The sequence below is a fragment of the Saccostrea echinata genome, unplaced genomic scaffold (genome assembly GCF_033153115.1).
Source record: "Saccostrea echinata isolate AGI-Se365-2 ecotype Australia unplaced genomic scaffold, CSIRO_AGI_Sech_v1 ptg000056l, whole genome shotgun sequence".
NCBI classification, from domain to species: Eukaryota; Metazoa; Mollusca; class Bivalvia; order Ostreida; family Ostreidae; genus Saccostrea; species Saccostrea echinata.
The window spans coordinates 16711443-16731745 of NW_026889805.1; positions in this window are offsets into that span (position 1 = coordinate 16711443).

Here is a 20303-nt window from a genome sequence, read left to right on the forward strand (position 1 = left end):
TCTATTTATTTACTTTTTTCTCTTGGTTTTGTTGTTTGTTTGTTTTGTTTTTTTTTTTTTTTGGGGGGGGGGGGGGTTGGTAAAAAAAAATTTCCGAGTCCGACACGTGGACCCCCTTGGGGAAAATATACTGGATCTGCCCCTGTCATTTTAACTAAAAAAAGTGGTATCGAATTTCTCATGATCTATCTTATTTGACAAAAATTTTTTTTTAAATAATACATAATACAATGTATTTCAAATAAATTAGTGTATGGTGAAAATAAAATAATAAATAAAAAAACGCATAGAATAAAATCCACTTTGGGTTGGACAGTTTAAAAATCAATACATAAAATTATTTGTGAAATCTGAGAAATTTTTGTCCGCCGCTTTTGCGAAAGCGAGGGGACATTAAATCTCATTCGTCTGTCAGTCTGTCTGTCACAAAAACTTCAACCTTGGTCATAACTTTTGAATGAGAAGAGATATGGTTTTCATATTTCACAGGTATATTACCTGTGACAAGACTTTCTAAATAAACTTAGATTTTTTACCCCGTGACCTTTGACCTTAAAGTTTGACATACTTTTAAAAAAAATTAACATAACTTTAAATTGGTCATAACTTTTGAATTAGAAAGGATTGGGCTTTCATGTTACACATGTATATTACCTGTGACAATTTTTTTAAAATGACTTTTGACCCCGTGACCTTGAAGTTTGACCCACTTTTCAAAAATTTAATGTTTGCTGATAACTTTTGATTAAGAAGAGATAGGACTTTCATATTTGACATGTACATTACCTGTGACACGACATTTCCAAATATGCTATGATTTTTTACCCCCATAACCTTGACCTACTTTTCAAACATTTTAACATAACTTTAAATTGGTTATAAAATTTGAATGAGAAAAGGTAGTGCTTTCATATTACACAAGTACATTACCTGTGACAGGACCTTTCCAAATTTGTTATGGTTTATGACCTTGATTTTGAAGTTTGACCTTCTTTTCAAAAATTAATTTAATCTTTCCTTATAACTTTTGATTTAGAAGAGATAGCACTTTCATATTTGACATGTTTCTGATTGACAATATCTATGTGGTTTTTGGAGACCAGGTCTTCCAACAATCTATTGGAATTCCCATGGGTACCAATTGCGCCCCGTTATTAGCAGACCTATTTTTGTATTCATATGAAGCAGAATTTGTTTAAAATCTTTTACGTTTAAAGAAAACACGTGCTGTGGCCTTCAACTTGACATTTAGATATATCGACGACGTATTGTCAATTAACAATGGTTATTTCCATTCTTCTGTCGTCACGCTATATCCCGGTGAGCTAGAGATAAAAGATACCAGAGTCTGACACATCTGTTTCATATTTGGATATTTATTAAAAAAAAACGTGAATGGTAATCTAACAACAATGCTTTATGATAAACGTGATGACTTTAACTTTTCAATCGTCAACTTCCCTTACTTATGCAGCAATATACCCTTATCACCTACATTCGGGGTTTATATCTCTCAGTTGATTCGATACGCCAAAGCATGCCCTAGGTATAAACAATTTCTAAAAGGAGGTAAGCTATTGACAAACAAGTTGATGAAACAAGAATATCAGCAGTCTCGTTTAAAGTCATCATTTCGTAAGTTCTATGGTCGATACAATGACCTTGTCAGCAAATACAATCTATCATTAAGTCAAATGCTGACTTTTTTCATTCTAATTCTTAGGCCATTATTTACACACTTAATTGTCGACGGATTTTTCCGTTATTTCCCGATCATGGCGGGTGTGACCGGTCGGCAGGGGATGCTCACTCCTCCATGGCACCTGATCCCATCTCTGATGTCTTAGAGGTCGTTGTTTGCCCTGCTCCTAATTTGTAATGTTGAATTGACTTTTGAGCTCGAATATTGTTCGTTATCTTCACATATTTCATTATTACCTGCATGTGGCAAGACCTTTTCAAATATACTATGATTTTTTACCCCTCGGCTTTGACTTTGAAGTTTGACCAAGACAATTACTATATGCCATATATAATAGCATCGCATTCACTAAGACACCGAAAGCAGAAGGCCTTTTTGCACGGTATAATTTTTAAGATGCGATTCGCCACAACCATGTACATGTAGGCCGCAGTTGTTATACTTGTTCTTGAAAAACTTTTACCCACCCAACTCATAATGAATCAACAAACATGCTTGGATGCATAATTATCCTTTTAAATCTCTCTCTTTGAGAGAGAGAGATACAAGTATTTTCTAAAATTTACTAATAAAATGAGTTTCTTTTCTTTGCAAGAGTTATCTTTCTTTTTGATGTTTGTTGTGGTCGAAATTACCTCGAGGCCATGCCTGCTATGTTTTTTTTTAAGCAATTTATTATTTTTTATACATTCAGTATAAAAATACGAAAAAAAGAAAACAAACCATCTTAACCACTCTGAATCTATTTATAACTAATTTATTTAAAAGCAAATTTAGGGGATTGAAAGCCATACATCAGGAAAAGTGGTCAAAATTTCACCGAACTGCTTTACCATGAAATTCAAGCTCTGGTTTGCAGTGTTTACAGCCTCATTATTCTCTTTACTCCGATATTTTTTAACATTTGTAAGAGGAATTATAAACTGAAGAAACCAATTTACCTGTTTTACAATCGAAGTGATCTTTTGTTAACATAAATTACATTATGATATAGCTATTAAATAGTCTATAATTAAAAAAAACCCTAAAAATCAAGAGACTTTCAGCGTTCAGAATCTCGGTGTTTTATTGTACGCTCAGTTTGCAAAAGATATACATGTACGAGTATGCCCCAAAACATTCAGAATTCGAACGCCCACACAAACAATTTCGTCTGGTCAACCCCTCAACGACAATATTTATGATGGGTAGTGGCAGCCAGGTTAGATGTGTCTATTTTCACAAAAAATATTAATTAATGATTTAGTACCTATAGCATCAATAAAACCCCCAATAAGCAAATCATAGCACTTTGTAGGATCATTGGAATGATCTGATATTGAATACTTCCAGAACAGACGCTGATATTGCTCTTTTTTAATTTAGATACTGATTAATTATCATTAATTTTGATATATTTAATTAAAATGATTAATATAAGTCAATGGGAAAACGTTTTAGCAATAACAGGAGATATTGAACTTATATTGGTGAATATTGGCACTCGTTGTCGCAACTTGTACATTTGTAAAGCGAACCCGTGCCAACAATCGCCTTTTGCCGAAACTCGTGCAATTGTAAAGTCAACTCGTGCCAATATTCACCAATATAAGTTCAATAACCTTAAAATGTAGAATCCTATTTCCCTTATAGTATGATTGTAAAACAGGCATGTTATCGATGATATTTTGTAGGGGAAAATCCAAAGGTGCTTGAGGACAGGACCCCCCCCCACCCCCCGATATAGACCTCCGGGCCTTTTCGACTTTTTTTCTCATAAATTATCTTTCAATGACATATTTGTGATATAATTTATACCAACAATTCAAAAAATTACCTAAAACAAACATTTTATAAAATCTACCCTACCCTATATATGTTAATTTTTATATATAGGGTAGTAACCTTTATAAAATGGTTGTTTAAGTCAATTTTCCGAATTGATGATATAGAGATTATATCACAGATGGGTCATCAATATCTAATTTATGAGAAAAAAGTCGAACAGACCTGGAGGTCTATATCGGGGGGGGGGGGGGGTCCTGTCCTCAAGCACCTGTGGGAAAATCTTATACAATTTCTCGGAATACGGTACTCTAAAAAACCAATCGCAATTAACCATCGTGTTACATAAGAGCCATATTAGGTTAGATAATACTTGACGAAAACGCCCTTGAGTGTTTTTTTCGCTGCTTCCTGTAACAGATATCACATGAGCAAAACTTCTCGTCTTTTTCCGCTTGGTCTTTTCCGCCTATGTACACAAAAGGAAACAAGTTAAAATTGAGGCAAAGCATCAAATCGGCCGCCAAAAAAAATACATAAAAATCGATAATGCATCTGGAATGTTTGGAAAGCATAGCATTGAAGAGTACAGGCCCATAATAAAATTCACGTTACAAACTCTGTCCAAATACCTTTACACCAGCCTATAACAACTAACCCCCGCATATTTTCCTATTTTTCTCGTAAACTGTTTCTAAGTTTATACATTTTACTGAATAGCTTACTTAGAATATATGAATAATTTTGCTTTGTATCCTATACAATATACAAATGACCTATCGTTCTTCTTTACAGACAGCATCATAAGAACGAAACATTTTGCTCATAAGACTTATTAATTTCTGCCTGAACATCTAAAATTTTAATATATTCGTGGAATAAGGTAAGCGAATGAAAGATTTAACTTTACAGTATCTACAGCAGGAACTATGGAGGGCCTAATTAACATAAAGTAAAATAACTGAAGATATCTTTAATTATTTGAAGAGATCACTAATTCATTACAATTCAATTCAAGCATGGATCTCTTCAAATATTTAAACTATAAATCAAAGGAAAGTACTGGGTTTTATTCTGTCTTAAAATACCTAAAATCTATAAATACTTGGGTTTTTTTAAATTATCATTCACGTGTTAATTTGTAAAATGTTCTCTTTGAGAAAAAATGCTCTTGACCAATTTATGAAATGCCATTAAAATAGGGCGTGCTTAAGATGAAATCTTGCCTTTTGACTTCCGTCACATGACACGAAATCTCCTCTACTGACTTCTGTCGACTATACATAATTACGTATGTACGTCTTTTAATATAAAATTAGATTACCTTAACCATCCTAGTACTTTCTAATGCAACAACGCGTAACACACAAAAAGAAATTAATTCAAATTGTAACATTTAATTCGATAATTTCAATAACAATATGCTATATTTTTTTAGTTTATTCATTTTAATCTAATAAATTCCGTAAAATCTCAAACAAAAGTGATCAATATTTTGTGGATTTTTTTAGTCTTTTTATGTCATCTAAGATCGAGAGCCTGATGGATTTTTTTCCCGTATGTCCTCATGTCTTCCTGTCTGTTTAAAAATAATAATTGGCTGTAACCTTTGAACTGTGTTAGGTATTTTTTTTTTTAATTTTTCAAATTTTGGAAAGTCTTTCAAAAGTACTTACATGTAGATAAAAATAAACCTGTGTTTGTCTGTAAATCCGTACGCGTGATCAATACATATAAAAAAAAAAAACAAAAAAAACTCCAGATCCGGCTCTGTATTTATTACTTTATCTGATTACATGCAAGATGAAAGCAGACAGAGGGACACATTTGTAATTGTTTGCATGTTTACACATTACACAAGGCATTTGATAGTAATCACATCGTTATTTAAATACAGCAATGGTGTAATCTCATGTACATCTTAAAAAAATATAAACAAAGAATATTGTTATATTTTTAAAAATGTAAAAACAGTTTGGCTCTCGGGTCCGACAAATCGCATGCTGCCTTTAACTCTGTAAATAAACGCTTAGTATAAATATGCCATTATTTCATCAATGATTTTTTATTAAAATATAATTTTGACAAATTAGACCTATAGCTTTGTTGACTGATAGGGATTTTAAAAAAAAAATGTTCAAGAGTTAGGCAATAACAATTGTTGTTGCCTTTTATGACTAATAAATGATTATTGAACAAAACAGCTTTCACATTATTTTCATGTTTTGCACACTGTTTCTATTGAAGAATATAGTTTTGAATGACTGCCCTCCACATTCTTTCAATGGATGCTTGATGCTTTCTTTGAAGAACTTAATATTTTTCTTCATACAAGGATGCTTTTGAAAAGTTAAGTTGATATTGTTAATAATGTCTGAAAAGTAGCCAAAATTCTTTTTGATTAAGGACAACTGCTTATTTCTTAATCTTCTTATATCATCTTGTTCTCCTGTCGTGACCTTGTACTCCTGTCTGACCCTAGAACATTTAAAAAACACTCAGAATTTGCGACATTTCATAAACATATCTTACAAAGCTTAAACCAGGCAAGAAGTATCGGGGGGGGGGGGGCTGTTGTTTGCCCCTCACTATTCCCGAAAATAGTGTTTCACTGTATCAGCATTTAGCATTAAAATGTTTATTGAAAGGCAGATAGGCTGCCCCTCTTTGTTATAGTAAGTCCAATCCTCTTAAGTTAATGTATCTGGAAAAAAAAATCTTGTAAAAATTTGGACATCTTGTACATGTATTTCCATTGTTGTCTAGCAAGATTTTATACATTACAGTTTTATCAGATTAGTAAATATTGATATAAATCAAAAGCCTTCTGCATGCTTATTCAAAAGTTCTTATATGTTGAATAGAACACATTTTACGTATAATGTATCGAGGAAAATAACTTTAAGTTGAAATCTGTTTACGGTTTATGATAGTTTGACTGCAGTAAAACACATCAGGTTGGAAAAAGATTTTTTAATCCTTTCCATATTTATTTTACATACACTCGTTGCCACGATTTTTTATTTCGTGGACACCAATCTTTATTTCGCCCTCGCCACAAATTTTATTTTCTTGGCCACGAATTAATAAGATGAATTTCTCAAATTATGACCTATACCAGACACTGTATAATTATAAAGTTCTGCTGAGATTTTTTGGTACACATGTACTCAGCTTTGTTAATTTAATCTCAAAATTTAAAAAAATGTAATATTTCTGTTGATTTACAAGATTATGTTCAGACAATGTTTATTACGTCAAATTAGCAAATATCTTACAGTTTAAAAAATTAAAATCTCGGGTGGATATATTGAACATTAAATTCCAAAGTTAAAGAAAGCAGATAAAAAAAAATATGCACCAATTTTCTAACTGAAAATTAAACTAGTTATTTTAAAATATAATCCCCCCCCCCCCCCGAAATTATTTAAGTTTGCTGATGGATGCTTTCATGTACATGACATTTTTCAATCTTTATACATACATGTAGTATGCTTACATGTACTTTCCAGCGAAATTTAGGAAATTGTAACATCACTAGGGAAGTAATGCTCAGATATATTTTTATTTAAAGACCTCATACATCCTTATTGCATGATTTTCGTTGTATGTTGTCTTTCTTATACTGCATCTTAAGCATGCATGTACTGATAACTTTTTCAGGGGCAGGTAGTTAAAGGAACGTAATAAAAATTTACGAAATTTTCAAGGATCCCCAAAATATGCATTGAAAGGATTTTTCCCACTTAGCTTACAAGGAATTTTTAGAATGTTGGCAGAGTGGAACGTCAAATAAATTCAAATTTAGAAACAGACAAGACAGAACTTTCGAAAGACTTCCTTATCATTTATTTCCCTCTTTTGTTTAACATGCTCCCTCTACATTAAGCACATCGTTTTCACCTTTTCCGGAGAGTTATCCAAATACATATCCAAGAGAAAATATGACTTCTATTAAATGCATTTTCGGTTTTAAATAGTGTTTTAAAAAATAAATAATTTACTGATATAAAATATAGACCTACACATATAGATCTGATTGACATGAGTCTTACAGGGCTGGCACTATTCCTGAAATAATTTGTACATGTATTGGAATGAATGATAAAAATAATCAGAGAAATTTATCAAAAGAAGATGTGATAAAGACCAAATTTATCATAATAAACGCATACTGGATACTTTACAAATATAACATTTGAGCGAGGTCAGACCCTAGATATATCGACCTGAAAGAAAGCACATCGACATAATGCGAATTGTGAGGTCGAAATGCTTTTATTTGAGGTCCATATATCTATGGATTATACATGTACTTTAGAGGTGGGGCGATATACCGATACACTGATATTTTCTGCTAAGATACAGTTTACGATAAATGCATTAAAATATCGGTAAGAAACGATACACGAACGACAAATCAAAAAGATTGAAAATGAAAGTAAGGTTGTCTTGGAAAATGGAGGCTTGTACGAAAAGAAGAGAAGATATTGATATTAAGAACACACCATAAAACTAATATGTCGTAGATAAGGGGTAAAACATTTTCACTTTTATGCATCCTCGGATGATGGGACAAGAAAAGTTAAGTATGTAAAGCGTATTATATACAGAAAGTATCGTTTCTTTTTTATTAATGTCCACCTTGCATGAACAGCTCGGAACAAAGCATGATTTCTCTTATTTCATTAAAAAGAATTTAAAACTTTGAGACAAATTGTGGAATAATTCTTTTGTAAACTCAGCTTGGTTATATAAAATTTCAGCAATTAAAAATTATGTACATGTCATTTTTTTATATGAATTTTTAGTCAATGATATTGATGAACTACATAATTATTTGAAAACTCAACTTGTTGTATAGACATTTGGCAAAACAAACGTGTAATATTGTTTTTTGTATACTTTTAGTCAATGAAATTCAAGTATTAATTTCAGAGCACATGTGATCTGACATAAAATAATTTGTTGATTTATTGCCAAGAAGACAAACTATTGAAATAAAATACTAAGTTTATTATAGTTTTCTAATTTATCATCATATCGAGGTACGTATCGTATCTTGTTATATGTGTCGAGAAACGTACCGTATCGCAAAACCTGTGTATCGTCCCACCCGTAGTGAAAAGACACATTAATATTTTGTTTTGTTTTATAAGCAATTTGTGGAAAATATCTAAAACTTTTAGTTTTCCGTCATAGAGTAGTTCCATATTTAAGATATACATTTAATAACCATAAAGATATAACAATTACAAATGGAAAATTTGAGACTGCAAGTATTAGCGTACTGTATGTCACCAAGAACTGACATTCATCCATTTTCATGGCTTTGGCGACCATTCTGAATGAGTTTAGGCAGGGACGTAGCTTCGTTTCTGAAAGTAGTGGGGTGAGGGCAGTCAGAGAAGATTATTTCAACGTACCTGAAAAAAAAACTTGACAAGCCAAAAACAAAAAAGCAAAAACAAACAATGTGTGCTTGTGAAACACTGATGCCCCGTACGGCAGCTTATGGCGAAGGTTAAAATTTCTGACATGCAAGTCAAATGCCAAGGTTAGGGTCAAGAGATCAAAAATACTGTTACCCAAAGAAAAGGCTTGTGTCAATGGACCTACCTAGTAAATATAAAAGCCAAGCACCAACCATTCAAAAGTTATGGTCAAGGTTAACGTTTTCTTAAAGTGGGCCAAACTCCAAATCAAGGTCAATGGGCTAAAATTAATGGTATGCAGGGGAAGACTTTGTCACAAGAAATACACATGCAAAGTATAAAAGCCCTAGCATCAACTATTCAAAAGTTATGGCGAAGGTTAAAGTTTTTTCAAAAGTAGTTTTAACTCCCAGGTCAAGGGAAAAAGGACAAATATATTTACACCCATGGAAAGGTCTTGTACACATGTGAAATATGAAAGCCTTAGCACCAACTGTTCAAAAGTTATGGCCAGGGTTAAAGTTGGTTAATTTTTGCAAAAATGGGTCAAACTCTAAGGTCAAGAGGTCAAATGTGTTAGTACCCAAAGGAAGATCTTGTAACAAGGAATACACATGTGAAATACCGGTATTAAAGCCGTAGCTTCAACCAATTATAAGTTATGGGCAAGGTAAAAGTTTTGCAGACAAACAGACGGACGGATAGGGCAAAAACTATTTACCGTCGAATCTTCGATTACGGGAGCATAAAAAAAGGAAATTGTCCAAACTCGAAAAATCCTTTTTCGGGGAGGGGAGGGGGGGGGGGCGGTTCCAACTACTTTAAGTACCAAATTTTATTCATACACTACTACATTACTCTTATTTAATATTTAACTATACTGCGACAAAAGGGGCGGACTGACCTTTTGCTACGTGCCTGGTAGGTGTTTATAATATTGAAGTTTCATTTAAATTGTCCAAGCCACCTGGGAGAACTTCTGCGGAAAAAATTAGGTGGAACAATAACCCCCCCGCCCCCCGAATTTTTTTCGGGTTGAAATTTATAACATCCAGTCGATTTCAACTTCTGTGATGTAATCACTAGTGGTGTTTCACAGAAGTTTAAGCAATATTCAATTAATATGCTCTTTTGGAAAATAGAAACACTCATTCTTCGGTAGAGCAGGAAACTTTTTATCGGGGAAGAACTGAAAGATTTTCCATCAATCTTATCACATACATGTATTTTTAGCGGGCATATTGATAAAAGTTATTTACTCTACTGGCTCATTGGTTGATTTCCAATCCTTTACAATTCTGGAAATCCTTTAAGTGATGAAAATATTTTTTCCAAATACTTTCTCAATGGAAGTTACCACAGATCTGTATATCTGGAATCATCCACTAGTTTAACGATAGCAGTAACAAACCAGTTATTTTTCACACGCTACAACTAACAATAATGTACGTGTAACATTAATGTACGTGTACGATAGCACTGAATCATTCCTAAAACAAATTATCTTGATATGAAGTAATATTCTTGTTACTTAAGGACAGGTGATACAAACTTTTTTTTTAAATCATGAAAATAACAACTGTTCACGAAATTAAAATGAATAAGTTTAACCGCATAGATTTTAATTGTTTCATTAAAAATTTCACAATAATGTCCAATAAAATGACAAAAAGTTGTACAGATTTAGAAGAATGATTGCAAAGAGGTAGGATTTTGAACATCACAATCGAATCTTACAATTGCTTGTCAATTTTCAGCTCTTTCTTGTCTGTACTTCAAGGCATATTAACCGAAGAGAATTTTTTGTAGACTTTTTTCCCCATTTTGTTTTCTTCGAAGTTAACAAAAGGAGCAGAATTAAGTGAAATTTAGGACAGTGGATAAAATTCCACGCTTTTTCTATCATAGAATATCATACGAAAACATACTTTCCCAGACTATTTGTAGATAATTCTGTATATTCTAGTGTAGTATTTGTCGTTCTTAAGTGATGTAATACCGAAACCGTTTGATTAACTTAAAAATGATGTGTGTGAGAAGAAACTTCCGCAGAAGAATCGACTTCATCACGATGACAGGGAAGACAAATTTTAGCGACAGAAGTCATAAGGATTGTGGAACAAGTTCTTGATAATCGATTTGCTGATTTTACCGCAGTATTTAACCCTTGTTTAGTCATTAATTTGGACAGCTCTTCATTTCTTAGTAAACATTTATGAAATCCTGAGCGTGGAGAGTGTTTCTAAATAGTTTCCTCCTTTGGGCAATAAACTTTATTAAATGTTGTGTTTTAGAAAGACAGAGAAATCAAACGTTATATAGATTCATACCAAAATCATTTTAATGCTTGAATACCCATAGGTACACATTACTTGGTGAAACCTAGCTTTGCTTCTTTTAATGAAATAAAATTTTGCATAAAATCTTGTTTTATTTGTAAGAAATCATATCGTCTTGGACTCTCAAATAGTTTATAATAATCCTTTTACTAAATGATTTTATTTTATATCCGTTTTTTTCTTCAGAAAATACCTAAAATTGATCTTAAAGACTAATTTTATATATATATATTTTTTAAATCTAAAAATGAAAATATTCGAAAATAAACATTCTTTTTTACTTAAACTTCATTACCTTTATTCAAGTAAGTTAAACCATTTCCGGCATTAGTTCACAATTCTGTCACTTTAAAAAATATTGTTTAAAACAAAAAATAGTTGACTGTTGTATAAATGTATTACCCTTGTAAATTGAAATACATATAGTGTAATACTCTACATGATGTACAATGTAAGGTCTCATGTACTCTTGAGTGGCAGAAATACAAGAGGAAATCCTGGGTATTTGTTGCTTTACGTCAATCTAATGATGGATTTTACAGACATCCGCATAACAAAACAAACGGCACGTAGATAAATCAAAATGAATCATATCATATAATTTTATTATACCCCCGTAATCAAAGATTCAGGGACATATAGTTTTCGCCCTGTCCGTCCGTCTCTCTGTCTGTCTGTCTGTTTGTCCGCAAAAACTTTAACATTACCCATAACTTTTGATTGGTTGGAGCTATGGCTTTCATATCTCACAACTGAATTCCTTATGACAAGACCTTTTTAAGTACTATCATGTTTGACCTTGACCTTGGAGTTAAAGAAAGTTTTGCAAAATTCTACCCAACATAACCTTGGCTATTACTTTTGAATAATTGGTGCCAGGGCTTTAATACTTCACATGTGTAATCTTTGTGACAATACTTCCCTTTGGATACCAACAACTTTGACCTTGACCTAGGAGTTTGACCTACTTTTGGAAACTTTAACCTTGGCCATAACGTTTGAACAGTTGGTGCTAGGGCTTTCATATTTCACAGGTATATTCCTCGAGACAAGACCTTACCTTGGGTACCAACATATCTGATTTGCATTTGAGAAAGTTTAACCTTCGCGATAAGTTGCCATACGGGGGCATCAGTGTTTCACAAACACATATTGTTTTCGCCATACGGGGGCATCAGTGTTTCACAAACACATATTGTTTTCAATGTAATTGTTCTACTTTTCTCTAGATCAGTCAAAATCGTTTGATTCTTTCTTTTGTATTTTTCACTTTTAGGGACTGTCCACAGAACTATAGAAGTCCAGGTCCACTTATTATTTAAAGGTAAAGGGGTTAATATCACTAACTGAAAAGTGCAGTGTGTACACTGTACATCTACATGGATTTGATATTACGGGTTAAGTTATCCATGTTAAATTGAAGGAGATATAAATAGCCCTTATATACGTAAATTTTCAGATTATAGTGTGGAAAATGAAAAGTAAAAACGTGTCAAAATGGCACTAGTACGCTTTCGTACCATACATCTAAAATCTGATAAATAAGTATTTTCCACATTAATTTAAACTTTTTTTAGCATGGTCTATTGAACTGGTTATAAAGTGTGCTTAATGAAGTATAAAGTTGCCGAATTGATTATATAAATTATACAGATTAAAGAGTAAATTAAACAGATTTGTGTAATTTTTTCATATTAAAATGTAACTTATATAGATATACGTATAAATTTTACAGATTGAAGTGTAAATTTTACAGATAAAAGTGTAAAATTACAAACTGAAAGTATTAATTTTACAGATTAAAGTGTAAATTTTACAGATGAATGTGTAAAATTTCTAAATTAATGTGTAGATTTCACAGATTAAAGTGTGAAATTTACAGTTTTTTTAAAATGTGTAAAGTTTACAGTTTTTAAAATGTGTAAATTTTACAGATTTAAGAGTACATTTTACAGATTAATGTGTAAAATTTGCAGCTTAATGAGTAAATTTTACAGAGTAAAGTGTGGGGAACAAATAACAAGATTTATTTATGAAAAACTGATGCCCAAATAGGGCAGCTAATGGCGAAGGTTAAAGTTTCTCAAATGCAAGTCAAACTGTTAGGTCAAGGTTAAGAGATCAAAATTGTTGGTACCCAAAGAAAAGTCTAGCCACAAGGAATACACCTGTGCAATATGAAAGCACTATAGCTAGCACCAATCGTTTAATAGTTATGGCCAAGTTTAAATTTTTTTTTAAAAGTAGATCAAACTCCAAGGTCAAGGTAAAAATTGATGGTATCCAAGGGAAAGTCATATTTGGTACAAAGATTGCTAATGTCCTTTGAATTTGTCAAGACCTTGACTTAAAGTCCTTCCGGCAAGTTCAAGGTCACTGACAGAAAGGTATAAAATTCTTTTCCTGGCTAGAACTTTGTAGTGGAGAACCATTGGAAGCTCATACTTGGTACAGAGATTGTTAGTGACATTAGGGTATCTCATGACGTTGACCATATTTCAGCAAGTTCAAGTCATTGGCATAAAGTGTAAAATTCATAACAGGTTTATAATTTTGTAGAATAGTGCCAGTTCTGTTCACACAAAGAAATCCGGTTTGCTGTCACACTGACAGCATTCCATTTGTTCAAAAACAGGTCAAACTTCAAGGTCAAGGAAAAAAGGTCAAAATTGCTGGTGTCCATGGGAAGGTTTTGTCACAATAAATGAGCATTTGAAATATGAAAACCATAATATTAATTCTTCAAAATTTATGACCAAGGTTAGTTTTTAAAAAGGAAGGTCAAACGTGCTAATTTTGACCTATACTCGGCACTTAGGGCCATTGGGCACTTTTTCGTGCCAACACCTACTGCGGTATGGGACTTCGGTTTATACGGTCTCATCCGAAGGAGTGGTCTCCACGTCCCACAGTGGGATTCGAACCCGTGACGTGAGGATCAACTCCTTACTCTGCGACTCTAAAGCGAACGCTCTAACCACTGCGCCACGCGGGCGACTTAAAATTTGGTAAAATTTTGCCAAGTTTGGTTAAACTCCAAGGTCAAAAATGTTGGAACCGGTGGAAAGGTCTTGTCACATGTGTAGTATGAAAGCCATAGCTCCAACCAATCAAAAGTTATGGACAAGGTTAAAGTTTTTGTGGACAAACAGATATACAGACAGAGCAAAAACTATATGCCTCTGAATATTCGATAGCGGGGGCATAAAAAGCGTCCAAGTTGCACTGAAACGCTTCCGTATTTAGAGGACAGTGACTTCATGCGTTTTAAATTGTTAACAAATTGTTATGGAATACATTTAACTTCATAACTGTATACGAGATTCAGTTTCCATCCATGAAAGACTAATTTGAACAAATATAAAAAAATATTCAATCTTTATAAAATCTTCTTTAATCCTGGTCATGTAAAAGACAAACATGTACGTATCTTTGAGCAGCGATTTACCTTTAAGTTAGTCGAACAAGAGGTCAATTGGCTTTGACAGTCATGTGAACATCACGGTAATCTACATACTCAAAAATAATCACAAAAGTAAGACCAAAGTGAAATTTTTTTGATTTTATGCCCCCGTATCGACGATAAGGGGTATAAAGTTTTTGCTCTGTCCGTCCGTCTGTCTGTCTCATTGTCCGCAAAAACTTTAACATTGAACATAACTTTTGATTGGTTGGAGCTATGGCTTTTATATTTCATACGTATTTTTTGTGACAAGACCTTTCTTTGGGTATCATCATATTTGACCTTGGAGTTTGACCCAGTTTTGCAAAATTTTACCGAACTTTAACTTTGGCCATAACGTTTGAACAGTTGGGGCTAGGGCTTTCATACTTAATATGTGAAATCCTTGCGACAAGCCCTTTCTTTGGATACCAACAACTTTGACTCTTTATCCCTTGACCTAGGAGTCTGACCATCTTTTGAAAAACTTTAACCTTGGCCAGAACTTTTAAACGGTTGGTGCTAGGGCTTTCATATTTCACATATGTTATCCTTGTGACAAGTCCTTCCTTTAGATATCAACTTTGACCATGACCTTTAGCCTACTTTTGGAAAACTTTAACCTTTGATATAATTTTGAACAGTTTGTACTTGGGCTTTCATATTTAACATGTCTTTTCCTTGTGACAAGATCTTCGTTTGGATACCATCAATTGTAATCCATTGACCTTGGATTTTGACTTGCTTTTGAAAAACTTTAACCTTGGCCATAACGTTTGAACGATTAGTGCTACGGCTTTCATATTTCACATGTGTATTCCTTGTGAGAAGGGCTTTCCTATGGGCACGTTTAATTTTGACCCGACGTTTGACTTACTTTTGAAAAACTTTAACTTTTTCCATATCTATTCAATGGCTGTAGCTAGGGTTTTCATATTTCTTAGGTATATTCCTCGAGACAAGAACTTACTTTGGGTACCAACATATTTGATTTGCATTTGATAAAGTGTAACCTTTGCTACAAGTTGCCATACGGGGGCATCAGTGTTTCACAAACACATCTTGTTTCCCCTAGCTACCCTCGCCTTTTTAAATGAGCATCAAATTAAGTTTATGTCCACACCTTCTTTACACGGGTTATTTCATTGTTTGCAAAGAACTTGTAATTTTTGTCACTCAAATTCTTGTAATTGCTTTGTCCTTGTTCAAATGGCCTTGGATCACGTTTTGAACAATCACCCTTCATATAAGCTTCATATAACCACATATGGCCTCGTAAATTTTATATAGGATTCAAACACACACTAGCAAGCTTATTTATTAATATTTAAAGATATATTATTGGTAGAAACGGATATACAATTGAATATATTCTTTTTGGATATGTCATTTAACAAATACCTACATATTCTTTTTTGCAAACAACTGTTCTTCGAAAAAAAGTGTGAAATTCCAAGTTTAAGGAATTTTTGTATTTAAAAAAAAAATCAAAATTCTAGAAACTATGAATTTGTGAATATTTTATTTAAAATATCAAGGACCGTTATTCCGTTTCTTTTAAACTAACTGTAAAAAAATGAAACTTGTCCGTTAACTTTTTGTTCTACAATAAATTCCAAATTGTATAGGTATTTTAAGAAGCGGGAAATAGAATTTTTAATTTGATAAAAGGCAGAAAAATATTGATAGATGGACTACATGACCTTTCATCATGAGAATATTTTTCTCTGCATTCCCCTTGTAGACTTCAAGGACAAAAACAAAGGTTTTGATATGTGTAAGAAGCAGATAATTGAACCTTAGATGATCTTAAAGGACAACAACAACCGAGGGACGAGACATCGCAGCCTAAGCACATGTACAAGTTATCCTGTGTTCTGAACGTCATTATCCTTAAGAAGAATATCCCGAAAAGAGAGTTTGTTGTTTAAAAGATACTTCCGTGTCGTCTGCATGATGGCCATGTTCCGTCATTTGTACCTCTTAAACTGAGGTTATGACGAAAAGAGACTTGTACGGAAGGTACATGTTTTGTGTAGATAACAACGTGCTCCGGATTTACACCCTTCTATTAAGGAACGGGTTCGTCATTCTATCTTTAAATAATCCTAGATTTGAAGATAAACAAACGCTTGACAAAGCGGTGCATACATGACCAGAGTGAAATGATATAAGAGATCTTGTTCTTCAAATATACTTTTGTGGTTTCATTATTTGTGAGAAATATATTACAGATACTGCTAAAGTATTTGAAATAAATGAAATGTAATCCAAACGGCAATTCTGCTTCACTATTCAAAAGCTGTTGTAGAGTATATTATCTCAGTCTCGAATCTCGGAAACTAGAGATGGTGTCATCGCCCTATGTACACTGGTAGCCCTAAAAAAAGAAATCGTAATTCCTAGCAACTGGAATCTAAGGTAGAAAAACAGTGCTACGCCTAATATTCTCAGCAGTTTTGTGGACTGAGTAACGATTTTAAAAAAACAGCTTTTAAGGTCCTTTCACAATTGGCGCACGAGCAGACGCGACAAAATATTCGTGCGACCGAAAAAATTGATTTGGATCGTAAACAATCGCATATGAAAAAGTGTTCGTACGAAATTCGCAAGATCTAAAGCGACCGTTGTGCGATGCAAACGCATTAAATCGTGCGATATATCTTGCGTCTGTATGCGACTGATATACAATGAAAACGAGTGTTGTAAGATAATGCGATAGAATCGCGCGAGTGATCAGGAGATCGGACGATTCAACGTGCGCCAATGCGATTGGACGTGCGGCGTTCGTGCGATCATGCGTTCCATGGTACGAATGTTCGTTCAAGTGCATTTAGGCAACACCCATCAGCCCAACAAGCTGTGATTTTTCTTATTTCTTCTATTTTTTAGAATGTGCGTAATTAATTATTGACTGTATTATTATGGCAGCAAAGTGTTTCGGCGGTTTGATATCGTATTGGTGCATAAATATAACATACATGGTATATATATATATATATATATATATATATATATATATATATATATATATATATATATATATATATATATATACTAGACTTTGACCCGTGCGTGCACGGGTTGACATTGTTATGAATGCATCCATGTGCATATCGGACATTTACAAAATAGATACATCGACACATTCATATTGTAAGGTACTTTTGAGATAAACAATGAATGTAAATATAATTCGGGGGGGGGGGGGGTGTTTTTGTGTTTTTTTTTGCAAAATTGTTGCGTAACGGCGTAGCGCAGAATGGGTTTGACCCCCAGTTAGCTTTAAATCAAGTCATGAGTTCGAATCACGCCGGAGCTTACAAAAAAAGCTACATAAATTTCACCTTTCCTAACAAATTTAATAAAAGAAATTATGGATATTTATTGAAAATATGACGACAACAACAAAGAGTTCAGCACTGCTGATACATATCAAGCAAAGTAATGAAAATGGAGAAATGTGCTAAGCTGGTATTTTTGCACAAATCAGTTATTAAACTAAAGGTGTAACAAATTTTGTAACAATTTTAACACTGCAGGTCTCAACTTAAAATATAACCTCAACAATAAAAGAGTTAAGCACTGCTAATACATATACTTTATATACATGTATACACAGGTAATAGACATGTATATAATCTGTTAAAGCAGAAATGAAAATGGAAAAATGTGCTACACCTGTTTTTTTTTCACAATTTAGCAGATGTGAAGCAGAACAGATTATCTTGCAAATACCCCCCCCCCCAAAAAAAAAACATACTGGTTGTTCAAGAGATCATAATAAAAATTAAGAATATCAAATGTACTTTATATATGATATAAGAAAATGCTCTCATAATTGTCTGTTTTGATAAAAATTAATATCCTTGAATTAGTACAGTATAAAATATATGGGAAACATAAATTATCATTATTATTAGATAAACCAAGCTTAGTAGGAAAGTAGGAACTTGAAAGTACTTCTTGCTGCAATGATGAAGCCTTTTTCTAGGGGGGGGGGGGGTACAACTCTTTTTGGATCATACAATATCATTTCCATTTTTTAATTGAAATCATACAATGTAATCCGAAACATTTTAAAATAAATGTTTCTGATGTAATTATTCAGAGCCTATTTTTTTCCAAAATATTTAGTTAAGCCTGAGTTTACTGACCTTGACCGATTCTATTTTGGGACAGTCAATGATAATTTGGGAGCGGGATCTTGAACTGAATATGGGAATTTTTCTTACTTCATACGTAAATAATGCAGCAAAAATAAAAAAAATCTCATAAACATTTATATATCTGTTTAGTGATAACAAAAGGTAATCTACTGCAGTATTAAACGATCAAAAGTCATTACATCACTTGAGAACTGTCATAGCTGCTGAAGAAGACAACTTGTTTTCACGCTGGTGTATTTTTTTCTTGTGGCGATTTAATAAAACGTTAGTTTGTTTGCTACGATTAAATATAATTCATTTCATCAATGAATAAATATTTTTTACGATCTTAATTTTGTCCCACCTCATAGTTTTGAGATTTACTATGCATGGATTATATTTTACAAACGATGGATATTTTAGCAGCATTGATAGAATGAACTGTACGGACCGCAAGGGCTGACTTACTTCAGACTACCTATCAAGCGTAGTTACCATGACAACCTTTACATATTTAGAAGAACAGGCTGTCCCTTCTATATAACGTACTGAAGATCAATAACAATAATTTACATATTTCACCCACTTTTTTGAAAGTTAAAGAAATTTTTGGAGGTGAATTTAAATATAAACAATAAAATGCTTTCTTTGATGGTTCACATGGGAAATGCACGGCGCAAGCATTGCAGGGGGTGTTCACCGTATTGTTGACAGACCAGGGTCAGAGGTCATTACATGTATTTACATAACAAAGCTATAAGCCTACAATAATGCTATTGATTTCACTACACTCCTAAGAAATATAATGTGAATTTTTTGCATGGAATCAAATATTTCTTTGCCCTTAGTTTATGTTTCATATTTACCGCGTTATAAATTTCAGCAGTGAAGGTAATAGTAAACATGGCGAACAAATTCAAGTTGCAATCATTTAGACACATTTCAAATTGAAAAATATCGGTTATATTGACGTTTTTTAATTACTTCGATTTATTTCAAAGTTAAGAAATGAAAATAATGTTATTGTAATTTTTGACGGAAAAAGAATGCCTACTTCACTATGATGTGATTCTAACTGGAGTTGTAACCCCCCCCCCTTCCCCCTCAAAAAAGCCTAAAAGAAAGGACGGATGAAATAAAATCGGGTAGTTACATTAATATGAGCTTTTTGCCCCCGTTGAGATGGTCAGAGACATAAATAACATATAATAAATGTGTCTCCGAGATGGCGAATGATTACCCATGTGGCCACGATATCACATTTGTATGGATAAACTCAGAAAGATAATACAAATATGTGTAAATTTTCATTGGAAATTTGCTAAATATTCTGTTCATATATATTTATGATTTCTTATTTCTTATTAGAGAAATATAAAATAACCAATATAACTTAGTGATTTGAACACCGTGATTTAGCGAGAGTGTAATGCACATGCGCAAGATTGTAAAATCCAAAAAATCCAGATGATT